The 27,413-nt window shown below is 45.1% G+C and overlaps 1 protein-coding gene and 1 long non-coding RNA gene across 7 annotated transcripts in view; both read right to left on the bottom strand.

Moving 5' to 3' along the window:
- Positions 1-1,655, bottom strand: part of LOC142801009 (uncharacterized) — a 79,579-nt gene extending 77,924 nt beyond the window's left edge. The window contains exon 1 of the long non-coding RNA XR_012893931.1: positions 1,517-1,655. This is a non-coding gene — a long non-coding RNA (uncharacterized LOC142801009). The remainder of the gene's footprint in view (positions 1-1,516) is intronic.
- CASK (peripheral plasma membrane protein CASK) overlaps positions 1-27,413 on the bottom strand; it is an 822,681-nt gene that overhangs the window by 665,046 nt on the left and 130,222 nt on the right. The window lies entirely within an intron of this gene.

The raw sequence follows: 27,413 nt of genomic DNA, 5'->3' as shown, positions 1-27,413 counted from the left end.
GGCCCTTCCGCGAAATGAGAAGCGAAATTACTTTTCGCGCCACTGAGAACACGTGTAAGCATTCGCCGCAGAGGGAGCTCAGCAGAACACGATGCTGGGAGAGGAGATTGCCAGAGAGAGAGAGCGATCTCGCTACCCTGAGCTCCTCTGATGGGTTTAATTTCCAGCACGTAATCACTCTTTCCCCCCTTTCTGTTCGATTTCCATCCTTGCTGTTTGTTGCCTTCTTCTATCGCACAGTTTTTTTTTTGTCATCAGCGTTCTGCCCTCATTCATTATACGGATGAACTACCTCTGTACTCTCTTTTTTTTTCTTTTCGTTTTCGTTGACAACATTAACCACCCATAACTCGCTTTTGCGCAAATTCGTTGTTTATTTGGTGGTAGTGACACAAAATTTAATAGAAAATCACGCAAATAATCTTGTAATATTGTAAAGCTGCATGATACTTGAGAAGCGTTAATAGCAGTGCAGTTGTTTTGCAGTTGCAGTTGTTTTCTTTTTCTTAATAACAGTGCAATAGTTTCAAAGTAGGCTATACGACGATTTCAGAATAAGCATGCCTACACCAGTGTACTTTGATGACAAAGAATGTGACGTCGATGAGGGTAGCAGCGTGGCCTTGTTGCGTGACGCATTCTATTTGAACAGCTCGGGATTCTGCGAATGCGTATCCTATAGTTAGGTTTAATAAATGCGGGTAAACTGCTACACAGTCTGTACACTCAGACAGGTTGATATGTAAGACAATGACCATGCCATAGCACTGCCAAGGAGGTCGTGGGTACGATTCACAATCACTTCGAGCACTTTTCGATGTAGGCGAAGTGGAAGATCACCCACGCATATAAACTCTAACAACGGATAAAAAATGTGTGCCTTTTCTGTTGTCTCTGTCATTACGCTTGCGCTACCATCAACACTTTCAATAACTTGACTGAAAAAAAAATGTGCGTGCTTTTCGACACTTCAAGAAAGAATCATCATCATCATCATCATCATCATCATCATCATCATCGGCCTGACTACGTCCACTACAGGACAAATGCCTCTCCCATGTTCCGCCAGTCAACTTGGTCCTGTGCTTGCTGCTGCCAATTTATACCCGCAAACTTCTTGATCTCATCTGCCCACCAAACCTTCTGTCTCCCCCTAACCCACTTGCCTTCTCTGAGAATCCAGTTAGTTTCTTCATACGTCAATTGAGAAAGAATAATAGATTACTGTATCATATATCAAACATTTATACAAGCCCCCCCCCCAAACCCCTTTATAAACTGAGCTTAACACTCTTTCTTTTATTGTTTTTAATATAACACCAATATTTCACAATGCCCCAGGCATGTAGCCAAGATTTTTTTCTCGCTATGAGGGGGCCAAGGTCTAATCGTTCGAATGAGAATCTTTCTATGGCATCAGGAAAAAAAAAGTTGCCCGAGAATATGGTCGACTGGATTGATTTTGATGGAGGCAGGAAAGCTTCCCCTCCCCTATCCCCCACTTTTGCTTACCTACCATGCATCGCCCTCCCAGGATTCCGTGAAATCATTGTCAGACACCTGTTGACTTCACCATTCGTTTACTGAAACAAAACAGATAATCGGGCTATAGCTGGTGATACATAATTAGAAACAACAGCACACAAACGGACGGTACAAAAGTAGGTTTCAGACAACACAAGCACTGACTCTCAACTTGCTGAGAGTCACCGCTTGTGTTGTATTATACCTACCGCCGTCCCGTCTGTTTCCGCGTTGTTTTTCCTCATAACATTTGCGTACTGTATACCCACCAAAATATAGGGAACTTGCTACGGTTTAGCGCTACATATATGCAGTTCATGAGTTAGGAGTTTGCTTTTAAACTAAATACGCGGTGTGCGGCCAATTATTCCGTAGTCATTCATTGCTACAACGTGGCTCATGATCAGCGTTTCTGGTGGATAAATTCAGCGAAACCAATTCTGCTGCATGAGAAGAAGCGCTATTTGCTTACAGTACAGGGCCAGACTGTGCAGTAAGCAACAAGTGTACACTTGTGCAAGTACAACTCGTAACTCGGGGGACGTATTGCAACTCATGATTACGCAGTTAGACAACGAGAGCAGAAAGGTGGGTCTTGAAATTAATCTGCAGAGAACGAAAGTAATGTAGCACAACCTCGGAAGAGAGCAGCGCTTCGAGATAGGTAATAGTGCACTTCAAGTTGTAATATGCTATGTCTCGTAGTCTATTTAGAGCAGGTAATAGCCGCGGAGCCGAACCACGAGATTGAGGTAACTAGAAGAACAAGAATGGGGTGGAGCACATTTGGCAAGCACTCTTAAATTATGACACGTAGATTGCCACTATCCGTCAAGAAGAAGGTATATTACTGTGTCTTGCCGGTACTTAGCTACGGAGCAGAAACCTGCAGACTTACAAAGAGGGTTCAGCTTAAATTTAAAATGACGCAGCGAAAAATAGAAAGAAAAATGGTAGGTGTAACCTTAAGAGACAAGAAGAGAGCAAAGTGGATTAGAGAACAAACGGGAGTTAAGGATATCATAGTTGAAATCAAGAAGAGGAAATGGGCGTGGGCCGGGCATGTAGCACGTAGACAGGATAACCACTGGTCATTAAGGGTAATAAACTGGATCCCCAGAGAAGGCAAGCCAGTTAGGGGGAGACAGAAGGTTAGGTGGGCAGATGAGATTAAGAAGTTTGCGGGTACAAATTGGCAGCAGCAAGCACAAGACCGAGTTAACTGGTGGAGCATGGGAGAGGCCTTTGTCCTACAGTGGACGTAGTCAGGCTGATAATGATGATGATGGTGATGGTGATGATGATGATGATGTACACTTTAAAGAAATGCCTGCTCAGCTTTTCATTGTGTCTGTGTGTGTGTATGCTATGGGTACGCTGGAGTGGCGGAGGCGCCCCTCAGGTGAAGCCGCACGCCGCAAGCCACTGCTGCCGCACAGATGTTCCAGAGGTTCTCCCACATTATGGCGTCCAGACATTTTAATGAATTCATCATGCCTTTCTTTAGGCTACGTAAATGAAGCGAAATGGTGCTCTGAGATATTGTTTCAGTTGTGAGTAGCTATATTTTGAGCTTGACGAAAATTTTGAATACCGTCACACATGTTGACACCTCGCAACCTGTCTTCACTTATCTCACGGTCCTTTTTTTTTCTAGCATTTTTCTTAAGGACCCAAATGTTTGATGCACATCGGCGCGTGCTGTTGAACATTCCGTCCTCAAGAGTAAAGATGACCGGATGAATGGAAACCATCTCGATGACAGGGTGACTTGATGAATACGCTCGAAGTTAAATATCGAGCACTGTCAGCAGAGCGCATTAAACAAGAACGGCGCACAGTTTCGTGAAAAGAAAAAAGCTCGATTAAAGAGTCACTGTCTCAAAAAAGCTAGCCTAATTCTGCACAGACACTCCCTACAGTACATCAATTGTTGATAACAAATGAGAAAACATACAAATGAGGAAACATGTTGGGATTCTGGGCCACTACCATACTTGGATATTATGACTCTAGATATATAGAATGCTTGATGACAGACTTCATGTGCATATATGCTCGTTGACTTTAACTCACCACTGATGTCCCTAGTGTATACTTCTAAATTGATTCAATGGCGGGATCAAAGAGAGCCTAGTTAACGAAATAGTATTGAGAAATTGCAGATCGAAGCTGCTGAAATAGTGTCGACTGCAAGATGGATACCCATATTTGAAGCACGTCCATGCAAAGCCAAAACTACTACTCAAGATATTGAGCTTGTCTTGAGAAAAGTAATGACTTTCAACGAAAGCCTTGATGAAGATATGTATCTCGATGAGCATGTGCTTTGGCTGATGCGTGGGACACTCACATTCATATTCCCTGCAAAAAAAAAAAATAGCCGAACGCTTCATAAGAATACGTCTGACGAAGAATAAATTAAACAGGAAAATAAGTGCCGAGATAGTGAGGTCGGCTCTCACGAGTATGCTTTTAAAGAAATAAGCAGCGTTACATACCCTACGTTGGTGTGCATGCTCGTAAAAAATACCCCAAAATAAACAGAATACAGTCGACTGTATTCTTAACTACCATTTGACTTCTTACTCTTGACAACGCTTGCTTTAACCAGTGAGTAAAAACCACTGCGGAGGGACGCGGCGGGCCCCCTTTTGGCTCCCCATCTTGCATATAAGGCAAGATGGCCGCCACACGCGCAGCACAGCTTCACTGCACCCCATTAGTATGTATAGGTGGCCTCCACTCAAACAAAATTTATTTAAACCTTCTTGGGTATCTTGTACGACATCAGCCTCTGCTCTTTCCATAACAATCTTAAAATGACAAAGGAAATATACAGAAGCACGAGACACAGCGTGATACATTTGTTATGCCACCCGCGTGCAAATGGCGTACGGTTCGGCAAACAAGATAAAGCGCCCAACGAAGCGCGAAAACCCACCAGTTGGGTCATGTAGATATATTTACTATCAGCATCAAATGAAACGCGAACGCCGGAGCGCGTGGCACAAGCCTTATCGATGGCTTAGTGCGCGCCGTCCACCAGTCATCGACACAGACAGGCCCACACATCCGGTGTGGCAGCACTGCGCAATCCCCCTATAGCACAATATGTCTGCTCTTGTTCCAGTTGTGCTATTTGAAAGGAAGAAAAAAAAATGAGAAGTTAAAGAGCAGCCGAAGGCGAGTATTGTAGCACGCTTCGTCAAAAGAAACAGTGCTATCAACGCCAAACGAATCGCAAATAGTGTCACGCGTAGAGCTGCTTGTAACCAAATGATTCGAGATAGATGCACTTATGCAGTTTCAGGCTCTGGCGCCGCAATCATGCTTTCGATCGACAAACCTATCTTGGGGGCAGTCGCGATGGTCTTTGCGGCGCTTGGTCTTTACTGCACCATTGCAGTGCTTTTGCCGTCTGGGCATGATACAAGAAAGGACGAATGTGACTAATCATTATCATGACTGTTAAAACTAACTGATGCCTCAAGTCGCGATTGCGAAGCCATCTAAGTATAATTACATTTGAAAACGAAGGTGCACCTAAGCTGAAACGCATATCACAATAAAGAAACGAACAAAAAAGAACTGGTCGACTTGCAAAATTCATTTTTTTTTTTTTGCAGATGATAGCAGAAATGTGCAAAAATTAGCACCGAGTCCATTAATGCTCCTCGGCGAGACTTCGCCGAAGAGAAGGCGCGAACGTTTCCAACAGAAAAATTATTTGCCTCTTAAGTGTAATACTTAATCAATTCGCCCCCAGCTGCCACAACGGCGCAAATTCTTCGGGGAAGACTGTCAAAGAGCCGTGTCACAAGATCAGTTGCACGTAGGCGCTATCACTCCCCTTTTCTGCGCTCTCTTTTCCAAAGAACTCCCGCGGCCTCCGATCTGGGATTCACGAAGGACCGCGCGCACACTTTCAACGAGCTGACTCAGGCCTATAGGGCAGCACGTCAGCTATATCCCCCACCGCACAAGTCCCTGAGCAACCGACAGGCAACCCTCTGGCGCCAGCTACAAACTCACACTCTTCCCTCTCCTCTCATTCTATTGCACTATCACCCCCTTTTCCTCACCTCAGCCTGTACCCTTTGCCCTGAACCTCATGCTTCTGCTATACACATCCTTTCTCACTGCCCGGCGGATCCTCCCCCGCGGGCCCTAGAGCACCTAAAGACTTGGGAGGATTGGGAGACCCTACTGCGCTCAGAGGACCCGGTTGAGCAGACCATGGCGGCCGACCGGGCTGCCAGCGTCATGGACCACCACCAAATGAACGCTTGAGCGCAAAGGGGCCGTGCGGGGGCCCGGGAGCCTGCGTGCTCCAAACTCCTCTGTTGAATAAAGTTTTTCTCCTCTCCTCCTCCTCCAAAGAAACGCTCGGCATTTTCAGTTAAACTGGAGCCTTTTCGGGTGCGTCTCTGAAAGAAGGGCGCAGGTCAAGCAGCGCTGGCGAACGACATACGACGATCGTTTGAAAATTGACCACAAACCAATTAGAGCTATCTATGTTTTTTTTTTTTGTATCGTGCCTAGACACCGATTGCACTGTGGCGCTGAAGTAAAAGCAAGGAAATGCGAGTGATATAATCAAAAGCGCTTGGCACGGCCACGATTATTACCACACGAAAACAAGAGCGGAAATTGAGATAACGTACTATAGGGAGATCGCGCTGTGCTGCCAAACCGGATGTGCACGCCTGTCAATGGTGATGGACGGCGAACACTATACTGTTTCTAATGCTTGAAACACGCGCTCCGCGGTTTGCGTTTCATTTGATGCCAATAGTACAAAAGCAAGCACCTGGGCGATGTGAACATTTAAGCGAGAATAACTTATTTAGGCGTGATTAACCTGTACTTCGCGGAAGAAGTGCGCCTTATGTTGCCCACAAATTATGTGTGCCTTATGTTGCCCACGATGCCCACAAAATAAAAGTTAGCTTTGCAAATTTGTTGAAAGATACCTACCAGCTAAACATTATCTGAGATGAACTCTTGAATATGAATGATATATTTTTGTTTATACTTATCACGAGCGCTAGGCGGAAAAGCGCACCACGCGATTTTCCATGCAGTGGCCGTGGAAGTACACAAAACCGAAGAGAACATGCGTAAAGACCCACTCGCACAAGGAATATACAGGTACATGAAGGGACGGCTGAAAAAGGAAAAGGTACTGACAAATGAGTCGGGTGCAAACGGTGGCGGCCGACTCCCCCGCCGTTCCGACGACGTACGTCCTCGCGTGGCCGTGTGGGCGAATCGTAATATTCCGCGTCGTTCCGGCGGAGTCAGCGGCAGCAGAGAGCTGCTAATGAGCGCACCGGAGCCGGCGCGGAACGAGCGCTTCATTTACGACTAGTTCCCGTCTTTCTATATTCCGCACCAACCCGCGCCCGCACACTCGGAGTCGTACGAGGTTCTCCTGCTGCGGCTCGTTTCCGGCTATCTTGAAGCACGAGCACAAGCTCACGTTTTGTTCCTCTTTATCCGACTCCCCCCCTGAGGCACTTTGTTCTCCACTTGCTCGTATGCCATTTTTTGGGCGTGTTGGTAAAGGGAGCTTGACGACATATTGAGCGCTAAGAGACAGGGACAGGAGAGAGTGGACACCACAATGCGCATTGTGGTGTCCACTCTCTCCTGTCCCTGTCTCTTAGCGCTCAATATGTCGTTGCTCGTATGACTCGTGGCGCGGGGCAACGCATTTTTCATCGTTAGAGCACCGTGCGCAATACGTCACACACATCGCCCAACACCCCCCCATCACCCTGGTCTCAACCACCTCCCCCTCAGCATCCCTTGCTTGCTATCTTCCTCTTTCTAGCTTACTTATCGTTGATGATCGCTTTTCTCGTGAGAACTCGGTTGATATCGCACCAGATTTCATAAATCCCGCTCTTTCACTTATTTCGCTTTCTCTCTCTTCGTCGAGCTTCCGTAAGACCTGAAAAAGTGTGAAAGATATTTTCTGAGGGCCTCTGACACTATCGCTGAGACGCCTGGAAGGCGAAAGGCCCAGTGCCGATGCATTAACGACCGAAACATCCCGTGAGAATCATATGAGCCATCCGGTCCTTCGTACTTCATTTCGTGCCTGTCGACCCTCTACCGGCGTTGATTACTCTTTCCGGACCACTCCACTCCGCTGGCTCAGCGCCTCCCTCACCGCGTTTCTCCGTAGCCGTCAGTATGCCGAGTCACTGAAACGACACTTTGTTTCATTGAATCACTGGAATGCCGCAAAAACGAATTGAACGCGCAGTGAGTGCGTGAGTGGAGTGAATGAGTGTGAGTGAGTGTGTGAGTGGAGTGAGTGAGTGTAATGAGTGTGAGTGAGTTAGCGAGTGAGTTAGTTAGTGAGTGAGTGAGTGAGTGAGCGAGTAAGTGAGTGAGTGAGTGAGTGAGCCAGCAAGCGGGAGAGTTTTGATGGGCTTTAATCTTTCCACTGGCTTCCCGACCCCCTGCGTAATCTCGTTAGTCTCTACAGAACAGTTCATGCACTTGGCCGTATTTTCGCCACGATTTCAGTCATCCCAGCGATGAGATGTTACGTCCATCAGGCTTTAGTCTCACTCGACTAACTATAGCGGCGAACATTGCTTAGCGCGGTTGTTTTTCTTTTCTAGCAGAGATGCGCTAACTCGTTAAAACCCTGCGATCGCCCGCTAAACGACTCTCATCAAAAACCACTTGCTCTTCGCGCCTCGCCTGCGAGATCTTGTTTGTTTTACCCTTCCCACTAACAGGCGCTCTCGCATTAGGCATTTAGGCAGATAAAACCATCGTCCACACAGCCTTGCAAGCTTCCCGGGCAAGAACTTTTTTAGTATTTTATTTTATTTAGCACCCTTCCTAGGCGCTCTTATAGCGCCTCTTGGCCATATAAACCTTCAATCATGATGTTTATTGTGCCATTTTTCTTTTTTTCATGCGCGCACGAAAAGATAGACGTTCGTAGGTACTGAAAGTGCTCATTATTCTGGCGCACACGGCCGCGAAAGTGCAAAAGCCACTCATCGTCTGGATCGTGCTTTTCGCGCGTTCACTAATTAACAAATTCAGCTCTACCGCGTTAATGAGAGCGTAGAGCACGACCTCCGAAAGGCACCGGACGCGTGGAAAACTAAACAAGAAGTTGGATGCGACACTCGCGCGAACTACAGGCAACAAAGCTCAAAAATCGTACGTAGAGAAGTTGGTGCGAAAATAAACAAGCGTACATTTGTGACGTATATTATTGTTATCACGGTGTCTTCAATATAAATCGAAAGCCCGGCTTAACTTGCTTCTCGATTAATGGTTGGCAAATGCACATCGATAAGAAAGTTGTCTAGGTTTCACGAACTGAAGATACGGTTTCGAAAACAACTTGCGAAATTTTGTTTAGTAAGTAATGATGTTATCAGTAACCACGTCTCCCTCTCTCTTCCTCTGTGTACTTTTCACGACCCATCATATCCCCCTCCCCCTGAGCAGAGTTCCAAACCAGTTATTAGCAGCAGGTCAACATCTATCTTTCTCATGTTCATCTCTCTTTATCTATATTTCTCGTGGTTATTGTGAATTAACGCTGACGTCTGCGAGAATTATCTACATTGAAACTACGACATAAATATGTCCAACAGATTTTTATCGCTTCAATACAACGAAAATCTCCTAAATGAACCAATAAGTTACCATATAAATTGCGCAGCCTTCACCACATTGCTACGACCAGCTATGACCATTTAATACACGATAACAAATTCCGCAAGACATTGATTCAATTCTTACAGATCCGCGAAATACAGCACACATCCCATACACGTATACACATAGTATTATATCATTAAGAGCAATTTCTTACCGAAGCAAATAAAAAATGCCGAAACTTAATGAGTGAATGTTGCAGTAAGCAAGCAAGGTCTAAAGATGACTGAAAGTGATGGAATCATGCGCTGATTCCTATGCAGTGTGGAGTACAGTTACAACTTTAGCAGAACTGCTGCTGTTATTTTTTTTCTCGTGTTACTACTAGCCCGATTCATCAGCAAGCGATAAGTTTTGCCAAACACTTTTTTTATAAGAACACGTGCAAGACGACGCCGAAGAGAGGGTACAATAAACAAACTAGAGACTCATAAAATTGTACGTCGAATTAACCGATGCATTTCCTGTGCATTAATTACATTGTCAGTTATAAATATCTTTAGTAATTTTTTGTGCATTTGTATAACGTTCAATTTTTTTCAAATGTCTATTTCTGTATTACACTTTATTGTATTTTTGGTTTATATACTTTTGCACATTTTTATCTTGCTATAGGCTAGTTTTTTCTCATGGTAACGTCAAATATTACCATGTATGTCAAAGCAATGCTTTATACTCTTCGACCTTGCTTTTTATTTAAAAAAAGAAATCTTTTCATTATTATTATTATTATTATTATTATTATTATTATTATTATTAATGTTCCACTGCTTCTAAGCAATTGTACGCGTGAAGGGACCGAAGTCAGGCAGAGGTAATTTGTCTTAAGTCCCTTCAACTTAGGCAATTTTCTAAATGAATTTTTCTAAAGACGACTGGACTACGCGACCGCTTATAAGCGTGCAATGGACAAGGTCACATCTACACACACGTTGCCCTTCACTTCTCTCTCTCTTCTCCTTTAATCCCCTAAGCCCTTCCCCCAGTGCAGGGTAGCAAACCGGACGTGCGTCTGGTTGACCTCCCTGCCTTTCATTTCTTCCCTTCCTCCTCCTCCTCCTCCTCCTCCTAAATGAATGAATTAATAAACAAACCACCCTATCAGTTCCTGCGCGAAGGACGTGCCTGAGGTTCACAGGCGCGAACAGGTGTAAGGCGCAATCAAGAAAGCTCACCTGTGATGCGCATGCTACGCAAAGCCACGTCTCACATCGACCGTGTGTGGTTCAAGCCAGGAGTGTCGTGCCGCAAGTTAACGAGCTCTTCTGCGAGCCGTTGGTTAATAAGAGCTGTCGTTTTGCGCCCGTAGGTAAGATTCCGTCGCTGCTAAACCACCTTCGAAATGCCGATGCCCGAGGTTATGTGTACAAGGCGATAATAGCTAGTTGCAAACACTGGACGTTCCCGCTCCAAGAGGCGTCCAAACTCATCCGAGACTCGAGAGCGTCATCACGTGTGCTCTTGACTTGCAGTTTTCACAACCATCCGTGGAGCCAGGCGAAACAAGCGAATGAAACGAATACATTGAAGGTTGATGGAAGGTGTCACGTTGGCGTAAATGCAGTGGCTGTGCTGTCCTGGTATGCTCGCTCTGTACCAAGAAAACAGGTCTACTTAGTTATATTAGGCCTTAGCGTAAAACAACGCAACCACGTGAAATAATTGCACTATATTAAAGCGCATAATTGCTCGGACAAGTAATAAGACGCCAATGACGCAAGACAAGCAAAAGCTATGGCTACACTGAAAACTGTTGACAAATAACGATGCATACCGCATAATGCACGACAGTACGCGATCATGTGACGATGTGTACTACAATCGGTAGGCAGACCTCGTCTGCTTTCATGCGTCTGCCTGCGACACGCTGATTAAAAATAGACGACTGACGTGTTAGCAATTTTCAAGGCGCTCAGTGACTTCGGTACCTTTGAAAGAGCTCCGTATCAAGGGGAGATCCAGGTCGCCTTTCTCCTTCACTCTTACGGAGCTCGGGGACCTTCCTGCAAAGTATAAGAGACGAGCCAGCGACCATACGCGTTCCGCAGTGACTTAATATGCCTCATCATGCTGTGGAAATTTCTGGAAGGTCGCTTTCCTCTCTATACCAGCACCTGATCACCGGGTCAGAGAGAGAGAGGGAAGACCTCCAAAGAAAGCACATGCTCGTAGCACATCGTTAGCACCGCGGTGCTCGAGCTTCGTTCCAAGCTTCGCTTCACTCCCCGCTCCCCAGCGAGCCAGCTGTCGTTTTTCAGCTTCTTAGCTCTTTTCATCTGGTTGAACATCACTACAGTCCCCTCTATTATGGCCTCATTCATTGGAGCGCATTATAGAAAAAGGCGCCAAGATGCGTGGAATACGAGACCGGGCACAAATGATCGAAGTGTGCGGGCGTCAGCTAACGACTCCGGCCGCCGCCGCAAAGGGGCAAGGCATACATCTCCACTAACGGTGCATGCAACAAGAAAAAGTATAGACGTGGGAATGAACAAGAGATTCCATGCGACGGCAGTCAGGATTGCCAGCCAAATTACAGGAGAAGAACCGCACGCGACACGCACAGCAGCCAGGCATATATATAATGCCGCCTCGTCTTCGCTTTCGGCGTCGCGCGTAATGCGTTTCCTTTAGCTCCCGGTCGTATGCAGGACGTAGACCCGCACAGAGCCGTAAGAAGTCTACTGGCCGTGGGGAGCGGCGCCGTGTCAGGTGCCATATACAAGTCGGCACCGAGGCAGAAGAGGTAGGCTTAAGTAAGATTGAAGGTCGTCGCGTACGTCTATCGGTTTGTTTTGCTTGCTTCCCTTTTTCCCTCGGCTGGTTCCTTTCTTCCGCGCTGGTGGTCGTGCTTCCTTACGCGAAGACTCGTGTTACGAGATCGCGCGGCGCTATGTGCGTAGCGGGCGTATGTGTTGTGTGGGTTTTCAGTACGTTTCCTCGCCGGAGAGCTCTTCCTGTCGGCTCTGGATGGGCACCCTTCCATCTTTGTCCCGCATTGAGCACACCACACAGAGACCGCGGCGGCCCTCGCGCAAAGCCCCCTGCGATACCCGAACCATAGCCCGAACTGTGTACGCTTGTGTGCTCTTTTTATTGCCAGTGTTTTTCGTTTTCTCGCCTGCTCATGATCTGCTATCTTTCAACACGCATTTGATGCTACTTTTCCTTTTGTACTTTCCTTCTCTGTTCACCACTCCTCCTGGCTTCGTTTGCCTCTATTTTTGTTACTTTTCGTTCATGTGCTTCATAGAAGTGCAGGAAAACTTGCGATTGACATCTAATCACCAACTTGTAATAATAACCACTTGTCTACAATAGAATATCACCTTGCCCAAAGCTCTGTTCTTCAATTTTATAGCTCTTGTTTGTCTCACCTTGAGCCGTCTTCCACTGGGAGTACTTTTAATCTTTCCTTCCTTCTTTTTACATTGCCTCCTTTCTACATGTCTTCCATCTAACCGGCTGAAAGCCTCGGGTTCAACCCCCACCAGGGTAATCGCATTTCGACGGATTCAAATTTTGAGAGGTCCGTGTACTGTGCGATGCCATTGCGGTGCAAAGAACATAAAATGGTCGAAATTTCCGGACTTCTTCATTAAAGCGTACTCTATAATCATATCAAGGTCGCCCACAGAGTAACTTCCTTTGCCATCCGAACTCTCACGAGGCGATGCAACTTTGCTGTGTCGCACGTTGTTTGGCGTGGCATTTTCGAATGCCTATTCGTGTCTCACTCGTAAGGCAAGCAGTGCGGCATGCAACTTTTGCGCCTCCGAGGTGACGCTTGACTGAATTATATGCTACTGCCTGTCATACCAGACTCAACGATGTGGTATGGAAGCCAAGCTCTGTCACCTGGATACAAGACTACTGTCAGAAAAGAAGATCCTGGTACCTTGGCCTACGGTTTCGCATATTTGCTTCGCCACGAAAGCGCTCTTGAGCTTCTTGAGGACTACGGAACTTCACGAGCGCCTGTGAACTAACAGAGCGAGTTTGTGGTGTGTAATTGTTTAAGCTAACTGTTCCTCCATTTCTTTCTCACTCATTTTTTCTCTCTATTTGTACCTCTCTATTATTCTCATTTTTCCCCTAACCCAAGTGTAGTCTAGCCAACCAAGCCAAAGCTTGGTTAACCTTCCCGCCTTTCCTCTTCTTTTCTGTCACACGTAAAATTCCCAATACTGTTTTTCAATTACCGTTTCCAAATTTCGCACGCTGAACTGTCACTTCCGTGAACACCACGCGACCCCAGAGACAGTGCCTCAATAATGGCAGCGGTTAGTATCTTCACGTACAGCCGTCAATGTATTCACTCTATTCCATCTCTTCTCCTACAACGCTGCAGCTGGGCGCAAAAATTTTCCGTACGAAACAGAATCTGCACGTCGAGGACACACTGAACTTGTTACTTGGCAGTCTAGGCACGGCTGCTGCAACCATGGAGAGGTGTGTGCCCATCGGTGGCGCGGTCGCGCAAGAAAGTTAAAACGGGAGCTTTCGATTCGAGCAAAACTCTATGACGAGTTCGTCGAAAAAAAAACTTTTTGTTGATTCGCTTTCCTCTTCACGTACTCGCGTCCCTCTGTTTTTTTTCCGCTGCCGCGGTGAGCCCACTTTGTGAAATTGGACCTGAAATCTAGTGATAAAATAAACACGTCTTTTAACTAAAGCAGGGCGCACTTAGAATAGTTCAACAGCATTCATTCATTCATTCATTCATTCATTTATTCATTCATTCATTCATTCATTCATTCGTTCGTTCATACCGTTCGCCAGCGGTGACTATACGCACAAGCGACAACGACGCAAATGACCTAAAGTTTGGCAATATAGGAGAAAGAAAAAAACCTTATTTTACTACTTCACGCGTTTTCTTCGCCCAGAGGTGGATGACTTCCTCACTCTAGGTAGCCATGGCTAGCCACCGACGCATCAGCCTTTTGCAGCAGCCGGAGCTGGTCCTCGGGGTTTACCGACATCAGCAACGCCTCCCACAGGTCTTCTGCATTTTTTTTTTTTCGTACGTTGTGATCGTCCGTGGGCGAGAAACTCGGGTTGTTTCGGCATCCGCATGCCCCGCCGCGGTGGTCTAGTAGCTAAGGTACTCGGCTGCCGACCCGCAGGTCGCGGGTTCGAATCCCGGCTGCGGCGGCTGCATTTCCGATGAAGGCGAAAATGCTCTAGGTCCGTGTGCTCAGATTTGGGCGCACGTTAAAGAACCCCAGGTGGTCGAAATTTCCGGAGCCTTTCACTACGGCGTCTCTCACAATCATGTGGTGGCTTTGGGACGTTAAACCCCACATATCTATCTATCAATCGGCATCCGCATGTGCGTGATACAGGGTGTGAACAGTCTCCAGGCAGTAAATTTACAGATCTTACTGAAGTTGACAGTGTACGACGCGTGAAGCGGTGCACTATGTAAGGATAGGTCTGTGCGAAGAACCATCTCCGACACAGCACCTCTTGAGCAAGTCGATAGAGGCATTGTTGTTTTTAACTCTAGTTAATATTCTTACGTACGTAGAAGAAAGCCAACAAAACGTGCCCTAAAGGCAGTAGAGAAAAAAAGAACAAAAAACGTGCAGCCAATCAGCGTTGTGGAATAGAGAGCTAGCAGCTGACTGAAGCAGCTTGTCGCATTTGAAAGCGCCGAGTGGTGGTTGCGCGCTTTCCTGAGGCATTTAGGACCAACATCTATAGCGTGAATATTCAAAGTCAGATTTAGTAAATCGTAGCTGAAGTCACGTCCTTCAGATTCCGTATGTAATGCTCACTGTAAAAGCTTAGTTTGTTGTTTTGCACGCGATGTTGGAAGCGCTGGCACAGTGAGATCAAAACCAGTGGTCGAGTATTGCTGGGAAATAAAAGCGACGTGGGGGCGGTCGGTGGCACAGTAACATTTCTATCCCCCCTTTAATATATCTTTGCAGTGCTGTGCGAAACGTAAACGAGTGTGCACATTCTTAAAGCACACTGTCTTTCTTTGCGAAAAAAAAGCAAGCACTAAAACAAATTGAATAGACAAAGCTTTTTTTTTTTTTAGGCGCACTAGTGCATGTTACCTTTTTCGAAATTTTGCGTTAAAACTATAGAAGACAGTTCGATTTCTAAATGTGTGCTTTCCGCGTAAGTGCGCCGAATGATCAGAAAGTTCCCATTGTATCCTTCATGCTTATCACACACATAAAGTGCCAACTTAAAACTGCTCTTTCGAGCGCCGCTCTTTAAGCCACCTTATTCCGCATCCACTTACTCTGCCGCCTTCCGACTTATAAAGCGCACCGGAATTTCGCAATGCGCCTTCTCCACGGAAAATACGTTATGAGGTGCGTTATACGAAGCAGTTTCTTGAAGCCACTGTATATACACAGCATTACTCGTTCTCGCTGTGAAATGTCGTTATTTCGCGATGCACGACACCTGGCGATTTAACCTTGTCTTCGCAAAACACCTGCCGACACCATAGACGAATCTTGAGAGTTTCTATAGCTCGTTTATTTGCTCATTTCCTACGCGTTTATAAGGCACTTCGTTCTGCAGGAGTAGTATTCAAGAACATCTTCGCAAGTATATACCGTCAGCCTTGCAAAAGCGAACCACACTTCGTTTTTCTTTGCAGCGCCAATTTATGAATAATGCATGCCTAAGATGGTCGATGCACCTACCTGCTCCTGTATTATGGTTGGCAGAATGAACACGGTGCAAAAAAAAAGGAACTAGAATGAAGGGGAAAAAACGCGCAGGCTTACTGTGTGTTCACTCCCGAAATTATAAACTAAGGCAAGTTTTGATTCGTTACGCCACGTTTGTGCACTTTTTCACGAATTTATAACGTCCGGGTAACCACGCTTCCAAATTGCGCGGACAGGGGCGAACGGCGGTTGTGGCAAGGGCCTATAAGCGCAAGCTTGCCCGCAACTGTCGCAGCCATCTTGGCAAGTTTCTGAATTCCGTGACCTTAATTTATCTGAAGCTCCCTGCAAAAGCGGGAGAATCCATCTCTTCGTTCCCAAGCCTGAAAATGTGTACCTCTCGCGACTTACGTGACGAGAACGTATAAATGCGTTGCGAACGTATGCAAGCAGTTGATTTTGCAGTCACGGGGCCAATATAAGGCTGATGTCAGCGCTTTCAAGCCATTGGAACATTGGAGAGGGCCCACGGAGTCGAAGTTTCGTTTCGTTCTTGCGCATCACTTAATTCAACGTTTATCGGATCAATTATTGAATGGCACAATTTTTAGCACTATATCACCGTATTGTCAGCGGTCTGGGCTTAATAAAAATGTTCTTTCACACTGTCGAAACCAAAGTGTATTGCGTATATAATTACACACGACTGTCTAGCGTTTCAAGTTAACGTAATAATTCTTTAATATAATCACTACACTTAACGCGCCTGACCTAAAAAACCTACCGCACACTGTCATATTGCGGCCCAACAGATCATACTTTTTTTTTTCAAATTTTACAGCTTACATCTAACCAAATTATGCAACTATCTAATAACAATTGTCGGGCTTTTACGCCCCAAAACAACGTAATCCTGAGGGTCACCGTGTCCGAGGGATCCGGAAATTTCGACTAGCTGCGGGATTCATGAACGTGCACCTAAATGTAAGTGAACGAGCTTTGAAGGTTTTCACGTCCATCCACCGCGGCTCAGATTCGATCCCGTGACCTTCAGGTGAGCATTCGAACAACATAAGCACTGCACCACCGTAGCGGGTGTATTATGCAATCAGCCAAGTATGCACATCTGAAAGAGAAATATTAGTTCACACCGAAAAATTTGTTCGGGAATGCACGACCACACCCTTTGAAGTTTCGAACAAGACCCTATTTTCTTAATCGATTTGCCGTCAGTGGGCTGTACGTGTACTCAAGTCGAGTTTTTTTTTTATTCTGTCACACAGAAAAAAAAGAGGCTGTCAAACAAAAAGTTCCCTTTCAAAATAACCCTACTAGATTACAGCCCCATGCCAAAAACAAAGCTGAAAAATAAATATGAAGTAAAAAGTCGGAGCAGTATCAGCGTGGGAAAACATAGCGGTATGACACCTCACGACCAGCGTGCCCAGGGGCACTTCACTGGAAGTATACTGTCCAGTATATTCCCATATGCACGCGAAGAAGAGAAGGAGAAAGGCAATCGAGCCTCCCTGCCTCCAGGCTATCGACAAACGACACGCACACCGCTGCTCTCTGTCAGCATTTTGTTGCTTCTATTTCAGCCTCAGGGCACGCGAAAATATAATCGAGCCAAAGAAGAACCGCGACGACGTCAGAGGTGCCTCTCATTCTCCTCTCACTCTCTCTCTCAAGGCCACCAGTGACCCTCGCCCTAAAATCGACACCGCTCGCCAGCAAACCAGATTACTTCCGACAGCGTCCCGCCGCATCTGCCACTTAGGTTTTCGATCGTCGTTTCTTTATTTCCCCTCTTTCGACGTCATCTCGCGTGTTGGGCGGTCGATCCTCACAACATATGACCAGCAACGACGGCGAGTCACTTCTGGACGCCCCCGAGGTTCAATCATGGGTTGTCACGCACTGTACGTGCCGTTCCGCTGCTGCAGCCGCCGCGGCGCCTTAGCGCAGCGTATCTGTTTATGGCCCTTCCATCGCGGGATCGTGAAGCCCCATCGAGGCCCTGTTGCATCGTTTATAGATACGTCCCGGCACACACATCCCACGGTACAACTATAGCGCGGCGCCGACATGCCCCGGACGTATGTCCCGACGCGTTCTCTTTGACCTCCGGTTTCCTGCGTATATTACCTCTCTTTCCCGAGCGGCATCCTTCTGTGGCTGCATCTCTCTCTCTCTCTCTCTCTCTCTCTCTCTCTCTCTCTCTCTCTCTCTCTCTCAAAGGGTGCATACATATGCGAGCGGTCCTTATTATTAGTAAACGACACACGGCGGAGTCTGCCCTGACAACCGACACTCGCATCGTGGGAAAGAAACAAGCCCCGCGGCGTTTGTTTCTATTGTGACTGCCGATTCGTCTCGACGAGCGGTATACATTGTAACGCTCCGCTTGTGAGCAGCTTACTCGGAAGCCGTGCGCCGCGTCATAAGCTACAAATTGAGTGCAAGGTGTTAGGATATAGACGACGGTGTGAGCGAGACAACAAGCGGCCGCGTACTTGTGAACCATAGTCTTCTATGTGCTTCCGACAATTTCAATTGACATAACCGTGACGGGAGCAAGGCCGTCGTAACCACATACTCCAGGAAAGTTATGACCTATCTACAGGGGGACTCGCTATAATGCACGTAAATCAGTGTACACACAAGCATTGTTCCACCACTTCGTCTCCCATACAATGCGGCTACCGTAGCTCGAAATCGAACATGAGCCCTTGCGCTTATTAGGGCTCGCGCCCCAGCTGCACGCTGAGCAGGAGCGTAGGCGGAGGGCACAACACTTTCCTCACGAATGTTTCAATTTTGCACGTTTATATATATATATATATATATATATATATATATATATATATATATATATATATATATATATATATATATATATATATACGCACACATAAAAACGAGTGCACGAACATACATAAAGTATAACTCGGGTCCTTCTCCCTCCCCCCCCCCTCCCCAAAAAAATGGCCACATTACTGATGCTAAGTCACGACGGCTGGCGTACTTCAGATAACTTCGGTAGTTCATATAATGGATGCAGTACAGTAAAACGGTAAGAAACGTGTGAGGTGTTTAGGGAAGGTGAAGATTGCTGTAGAGGACAAAGTGGAGATACATGTCAAGCCTTATAAATTTCCCTGGTGTACACATTCCATGGCGGAGATCCAAAATGTGAGAGGCTTGTATGCTGAAGATAAGATACGACTACTTTTCACTTCACGTTGAAAACTGTACTATCATTGATGATCACTATACAAAAAAAAACATAGCAAAGGCACGATTATATCTCTATGTATTACGCCGTGCTGACGCCAAAGGCAAACTCAATACAACGCTTACAACTTTGTCGAAAAGAAGAGATGGGTTCAGAAGACGGCGTTGAAGAGAGCATTTTAGGAGATTCTCTGTAAGAAGGTGAAAATAAAAAGAACGAAATAAAAGAGAGACAGATAGAGAAACATTGCAAGCACACAAGTGCACTTCTTTCGACTCCAACATCTGTGCGCCACATCGGACATGAAGACGAAATTGAAAGGATGTTCCGAGTTTTATTAGAGAAAAACGGTGGCATGATGTTAGTCTCAACTGCTCTTTTTTCCCACTGTTTTTTTCGTCGCACGGTCGGAAAGCCTGGAAGCCGGTGTTACCTATATGTCCCTCATTTCTTCATACGTTCTCAAAATGGACAAATAATGTCGGACAGTGGGACGACGTATAGACATCATCGGATTGCTTGATGTTCCCTCAGTTGTATACTCGGAAACATAGCGACTTTTCCGATATCGTTCGTGCGTAGATCGATATCAAAATTCCTGGTTTCCTGTGCTCCCCAAGAACGGCGATAGCCGTTTCAATCGGTCACGATGTAAAGAGGGAAGGTAGTAGGTTGTTACAAAGGCACCGGACTCTTTATCGAAATGCTGCTGCCTCGGGGCTCCAATTTAAAAACAGGCAAACGTGGAGAGACCAAGTTATACAATACATTCGCGCAACAGCGGTGCGCGGTTAATTAAACTAATTATTCTGTGAAGTTGCTAGAAATGGGATTTGAAGAAGCTGGAAACTTTGCAATGTGCATGGTGTTTCAACAACATGCACTTATGGCTGTATGAAATTTCTTGGTAGACAGCAAACTGATTGATTTTCTTTGACCAGAATCAATTGTATTCATTTCTTTATACATTTCTTTTTTATTATAACCTTGTTATTCTGTGTGTATCAAAGTGAACTTTGTGGTTAACTATATCAGTCATTAGACAATTTGTTTAAAAATACGCAGTTTCTTCATCACCCTAATTGTTATTATTGTGGCGCTCATTTTTCGTGCCCGTAACTTTCAAGAGATTGCGCTCATCATGCCGCCGAGCACTTGGATTTGGGGTTCAAAGTAAACAGTTTTTCACATGCACGCCTCTGTCCTGTCGTGACTTAAAAGCTCACAGTTTCCCCATCTTCTATTTTCATCTTTTATAAAGCAAGATGGGAAATAGTTCCTCTAAGCTTGGTAAAACTCTTTCCTCACGTTTATCATGCAGCAATAATTTGTCCTGCACTAATAAGCATATCGTGGTTTTCGGTACTTCAAGCCCAAACAATTATTATAATATTAGTTAAATAATCGGTGAACACTATAAAATGTCTTTCGGCGTTTGTAGTGTCCTGGCTTTCTTCTTGCATCCGTATTTGAAAGCCCTGTGTTTTTTTAAGAAAGGACATATTCTAATACGCATCCATTATTGAACGTATGTATGTGTTGACGCAGTAAGCGGAAAGCGCAGTTTTTTAATAACTGACGGTAACTCCCTCAGATTCTCAAATGCTACGCCAGAGTTTGCCGTTAAAACTCGATGATGTACCGAAATGCTTTAATCGCACTCTAAGAAATAAAAAAGGGAGGTAAAAAAGAAGCTCTTTACTCTTTTCAGATCGTCCATACGTACTAGGTGTACGACCCTCTTAGGAGAGGCACGTTGACTCTTTTTTGGGTCACAGTGCTCTCAGAAGAGAGTAAAGTGACGCCCGTAAGAGAGTGACCGCGCCTCTTCACAGAGTCACATACGTGGCATGTCAGAACTACCAAAAAAGAGTCACGGATAACTCTTTTTATATTTTGTTTTTATTCTTTTAGAGCAGAAAAAGAAGACAGCGCAAGACCAGCCGCACCTTGGAAAATAGCCAATTTGGAATACCGCGCGACACCTTCTGAGCGCACCTTGCCGTCTTCTCGCCTTGAACTACAAAATAACAACAGTTGCAAAACTTCAAATGCCCGCTTTGCCTGTGGAGGGTCTTTGAACACCAAAAAAAAAAAAATAGGATATCTCAATACGGAGTGAATCTCGCAGGCGCACGATCGCGCATACAAAGCGACAACTGATAATTTCAAACTTATCTTAATTAAGCATATTGTCATACCAACAGCAATATATAAGAACGGTGATGTTGCTAGCAGCTAATTTATATAGATTTCTTGAAGCCCAGAAATAAGTGAAAAGCAAACAACGCCGTACCTACATGCACAACCAACCCCCCCCCCCCCCCCCTCCGCCACGCACACACAATTTTATTATGCCATTAGAGTACAAGAAACTTCTTGCATTCTCTATTTCTATATCTGCATTTTCTTAATTTTTAACGTAGTACTGCGTGCTTTATTGGTTCATTTAGTAATCGTGTACGTTTGCTTTGTTTCTATAACTCTTAAAAATTACTCAACGCTGTTTTGTTGCAATTTTTTGTACATTTCAACGTTTAATTCTCCAACAGCAGGTCGCCTTCCAGCCGTGCGCGATGGGACTCCCTCCTTATATCTGCATACTCGAACCCTATGCGTTAATAGCTTTGCTATATCAAAAAGATTAGATATTGATTTTCTTTTGAAAGCCATATTAAAAGCGCGCATGCATGAGCAGAACGACAGCAAAAACAACGAAAAAGGCGGAAAGAAATCGCACCTCACTTCCTATAGAACGAGCATTTCTCAAGTATTCCGCTTCTCTCGTCTTTATACGGCTTCTAAAAACTAGCGAGCACCTTCTCTTAGCTTTGAACTTAGACTTGGAAATCATCGTTTTCTTTTCCGAATGTCACAATGTTTTCTTGGCTTTTTCGAATACATCACAATTATGTTCTCTCAGGAAGTAACGTGTGTCTGCAAATATCATTTCGTTCTTTCGTTTTTTCATATATATACGCGCCTTTCATCCCGCTTTTCGATGGCTGTCAGAGGCATACGTCGCTGTATAAATAGGTCCTCGATGAAGTGCTTTAAACAGGAGAACACCGGCCCACAAAGATTTCTGTCACTCTAGAAATGAAATTTAGGTTATTTGCGTACACTCTCAAGCCGCGGCCCAAAAGCAAATACATGTTTTAATACCTTGTTCCTAACGCAGTCATAGTGATTATGATGATGATTACGAATGTCAAAATGGCGGCACGCTGTCAAAATGGGTTTTCAAAACAGGCTTGTCAGAACGTTTTCTTGGGCTTGTCGGTTGTTGGGTTCTAAAGGCAAAAAAAAATTATTTAGTGCAAAGCAACACACGGACAAACAGAGAGCCAATCCCATGCTTTTTGTCAGTCTGTTGTCGCTTTGCACAAAATAATTCTCTTTTTTTCTTTTTTTTTTTGAAACAGGACGAAAAATATTGGGGGACCCTTAAGCTTCGTCTTGAAGAGTTGAACACGAGAGTCATATTCTGCTCCTAAAGTGTACTTGAAACACTTACCCCGTATTCATAAACGCTCCTCGACTCAACTTACGTTCACTTGACAGAGTTGAGCACTGTGCCACCACTCGGCTGAAAATGACGCTTCGCTGCTCAAGCATTGCAGCAGACTATCGCTGATATGCAGTGAATTGCCGTACCTAGAGATGGCGCTCCCATCGGCTTTCTCAAGTGAAGGCGAAGCGTCGAGTGAAGGGAGGTTCTAGAATACGGGGCTTAGTGTATGAAATCTTTTCTAACTTTCTATGCGTACGTTGCATTAAGGATGCAGTAACGTGTGTGCCTTTTGTAGTGGGTGACCAGCTTTAAAACATGAGGTCATCATTATAATCCCATGTCCTGAGCCCGATGGCAATGTACGCTTGTACCAGTCATTATTACGACAATATTTCATGTTGTATTGTGAAGCATGTATACAGGACGCGTGTGTTTGTGAAAGTTGATTTCGCTGCATCTCCGAGCAGATGAGGTTATTTTCACTGTGTTCACAAGCAGGTGAGTGGTTATGAGGTCGAACACCCGCTTGCCATGCAAACGACCCAGGCTCGATCCTCACTCAGACCCGAAATTTTCACTAATTATTTCAGTTGTATTTATCTCGATTTTACGGTCACGCAAGATGATGTCTTTTACGCTAAAAACTAACGACACCGACACTGACGCCGGAATTTCCGTTAAACGAGCTCTTTAATTAACGCTATCGCGTTAGAACTGGCGCCAATAATTTTCGCTCATCATTTAATCAGCAGATGTGCAGCGTTCCTGTTTCCCTAAGCTGTGCCCTTAATTCCTTAATCAAAACATCCTTAACCCTTAACCAAAATACTCCGGTTAACTTGATGTGGTCGTCTCTTCTAACGCGGACAAAAAGGGCTGAGCGAAAATGTTCAAGACTGGTGTGATTCTTTCGATGACTGAATCAATCTTCATCATTGCCAGCTTCCCGCGCGCTTTAAACTTTCCTTTTAACGCGAGAGCGTTAAGGATTTATCTCGTTTCGCAGAAATTCCGTTGTCCTCGTCGTTGGTTGTCAGCGAAAAATTATCACCTTGCCCGTAAGCATCTTGGAACATGCAAATAAAATAATAAAAACCTCAACTTCAAGTGACAATCGAACCCCAGACTGTTTGTATGGAAGGTATGTTGTACCACAGACCCACGCTACTGCTTACAGTCTTTAGACAAAAGTGTAAAAAAACGTAGAAGTAACAAGTACAAAACAGAGTGAACAAATCCTAATACAACAATCGCGTCGCATGAATCGACAATAATAAGGGGGGGGGGGGGGGGTTAAAAAAACAGCGATCCTGATGATCAATATAGAAAGCACATGCGCACCTTTTCAAGCACAAGTGTGCGCAAACTGATTGCAGAAAGATATGACAAACTCCTTTTCATGTAAAAAAAAAAGTGATGACGCGACACACCGATCACATGAACTATACAAGGGCTTAAAGAAGATGGATATAATGCGCTCTAAAAAAAAGCAAGTAAGTAAGACTTATGAACAACGTTTCAAAGTATATCGGCTGTACATTATATGGTCAGAACGATTACAACTGACCCATTTCTGCAAAAGACTCAGTAGCTGTACATTCCGCAACGCATATAAGCACTCATGGGATACGAAGATGGCCCATGAATGTTCTGTAATAAATGGAGTATCCTTAAAACATGTAATATTCGTGACAGAAGCGTAGAAGAAGGCGTCAAAACATTTGGATGACTTAGCAAGCGGGTGTTACCAAGGACCACTAGCTATAAAACGCTCAGACATTGAATCATCGTTCGCAGCAAAAGCATCGACAAAGCGAGCAGCTGCATGTATATAGGTTTGCGTGTTGCCCTTGTCCTCGTATATAGTGGGTTCCCGTTTCTATAGAGTAGCATGCCAGCGATAAATATACACCGACAAAAATCTGTTTTTGTATTAAAGAGCTTCTGTCCCTCTCTCTTTTCTCTGATTGGCAAAAAAAAAAAACGAATTATGGTACAGCGGGCACTTAACAACTGCACTTGTGGTAGGACTTCAAGAATAGTTCGAAACGGCCAATGTTACGCTGCCGATTATGATATTACGTTCCATTCATGACCGGGCTTAGCTCGAGTGTCTTCCAAAATTTTTTGTTTAAGAACCACATTAAGCAACATCTCGCTGGTGATTGTTTTCTATTTCTTTTCTAGTATGACAACGCACTGAAACATAGCAGAGCTTGTGTACAGGTAAAAAAGAGGTTGAAGTCCTCAACGTGGCATTTTCGGCACGTTCGTTTAATGATAAGCCGCTACAAGGTCGCCACGTAGTACAGATCCGTACTTGACGCCTGAAAATGCTACGCTCTTAGAAAAAAGGTGGTAGTACTTGCTAACTTTGTGGTAGTAATGGTTTAGCACATATGTTACAACCTCTTCTATTACTACCAGCAGTTTGTAACTGTTACTACCCTAGCCGTTGCCACCCGTTGGTAGTAACTTTTAAAAGCTTTCAAAAAAGAGTAGCAACCGCTACTACGTAGTTTGTTCATTTTGGCATATTATTACTCTACTGCTAATGTGGGCTAATCAATGTCTTATAACTAGACAAGTTCGTGTAAGAAGCGGGGCGTGTCATGAATGCGAAGAATGCGTACACCAAACAAGTTCACTATTTTTGTTTTCGTATACAAGTAGTAAGAAGTAAGCGTGGGGTATATATATAGCCCCTACTTCGCAGGGGCATGTCTGGCACAAGGGAGCATTTGCGTTTCAGGATGAATCATAAATATAAACCTCAAGCACTATACTATACTAAGCGTTTACGTGGGTTTGGTGACGTAGCACAATACTTTTAATTAGCCTCACTTCTAACAAATTACGTATCATATTTATTTATTTTAATATGGCCACAAAACTACATTATGTACAGTGACCGGAACAATGTACCGAACTCATTTTCAGTGCATTTGAATGCTTCATACAGCTAATATATCAACGTTTAAAAGGTAATAATCGTTCTAAGGGTTTGACGCGCCAAAACAATAATAATATTTGGAGACACGCCGCAGTGGATTAACTGTCAATGTCCTCGAGGCTAATTGTGACCATCTGGTTATTTTGATCTGCCGGTCTTGTTAATATGTGCTGTAACTTACTAAGTTTGTTATGATTGTCTATTACGAGGCGTGTAGCACTTAATTATGGTTCGTAAACTTGTACTTCTTCGTTTCGACACCATCAGAGTGGCGTTTACATATCTCGGTTGAGTAATTTAAAACAAAATGTATTTTTTTGGTCTATGGATACCTTCTGCGTCATTTTCCCGTGTAATGAATATACGTCGAGAGATTCCTCTCATAAACTATCAGAATCGCGTTCACACGCTATTTTGGAATAGATAGTCAAAAGCCGGGTAGCAAAGAGGTAGTAACGGGGCAAGAAAGGCAGTAACGGCTGCTGTTACTACCTCTTTCATTTCACTTACTAACTGTTTACAAACGTAGGTAGTAAAAAGGTCGCAAAAAGTTAGTAACGGTTGCAGGTAGTAACTGCTTACTAACGTAGGGAGTAAACAGGTGGCAAAAGGGTAGTAACAATCGAATAAAGGTAGTAACCGCTGCCGTTACTGCCTATTTGCTTGCAGTTGCTACCTTTTTACTAACTTTTTAAGAGTGTACTCGAATCGCATGTTATAATACTTTTGCAACACTCAGGCTAATTTGCAGATGAAGGCAACCTTCTGCTTAAGTGTCCCGAGGTACTTTTATTACAAATATTAATTTTTTCGCCGACAGCGCTACATACTAACCATCAAACCACTAACCATTGTGTCAGTATTGGCCCAAACAAGCATTGGCACTTTTTCTCCGTTGATTGAGAAACTAAAACGTATGAATGAATTAATTTCAGTAAGACGTGGATATAATAGGCCTGACAGATTCACCTCTTTTTACTCCTCCTAAGTAACCAGTCTCATGAACGCGGGTAGTTAAACTCAATGCACAGCTCAGCTAGCTGCAGTGAAAACGAAACCCCAAGAAAGTAACGTGCGACGGATAAGGCGTGCACCCCACAAACAACAGTCGCGACAGGCTCACGGCGTCCGGTCATCGTCACACAGACAGCTTTGTCGCGCGGTCGGCGCAGCGTCAGAACCTAAAACCAGAGTGCGACAAGCAAACCACGCCGGAGCCGAACCTGCGGTGACGGCTCCGAGTGCCAGCAGAAGCCGTGCAGTGACTGCTGCTATCCATCACCGCGGTCTCGCGTCGGGTGACACCGCTTCCCGTCCCTTTATCCGGCGCTGTCACACACGGCTCCGTGGCCTGGCTGCATGCACCGCAAGCCAGTTCCGCTCCTTGCCACCGCTCCCTCGACAACGCGCGCTCTCATCACCGCATACCTGAAGTGCAGCGAGCGCGTGTTTTCATATGCGCGTTGTCCGCGATGCCAACGTAAACACTCATCTCGATAGATACACCCCATCGTGCCCTCGCTCCGAGGCCCCGTGACGACGGCGCAACCCGGCCGTTCCACGAAGACACGCACACGGCTAAGCGAGATGGAGAGCGGTTGTACAGCGGCGGTGCGTGGGCCGGTATCTGGTGCGCCTCAACGTCGTGACGCGAACGGCCACCAGAAGAGGAATGGGATCGTCTTTCCGCTCCCTCACGTTATATACCTTCCTAAAGGCCAACTCAGGCTATTTTTCGAGGTCGGTGCACCTCAATGAAGTTCACTGGGCACGTTCATTTGCGCGTTTGCGCCATTCATGTCAAATGGCAGGCTTGAGAGTTTGGCAGATTCTTTTCAA

The sequence above is a fragment of the Rhipicephalus microplus genome, chromosome 1, assembly GCF_043290135.1.
Source record: "Rhipicephalus microplus isolate Deutch F79 chromosome 1, USDA_Rmic, whole genome shotgun sequence".
Classification (NCBI taxonomy): domain Eukaryota; kingdom Metazoa; phylum Arthropoda; class Arachnida; order Ixodida; family Ixodidae; genus Rhipicephalus; species Rhipicephalus microplus.
This window is presented reverse-complemented; position numbering and strand designations above follow the sequence as displayed.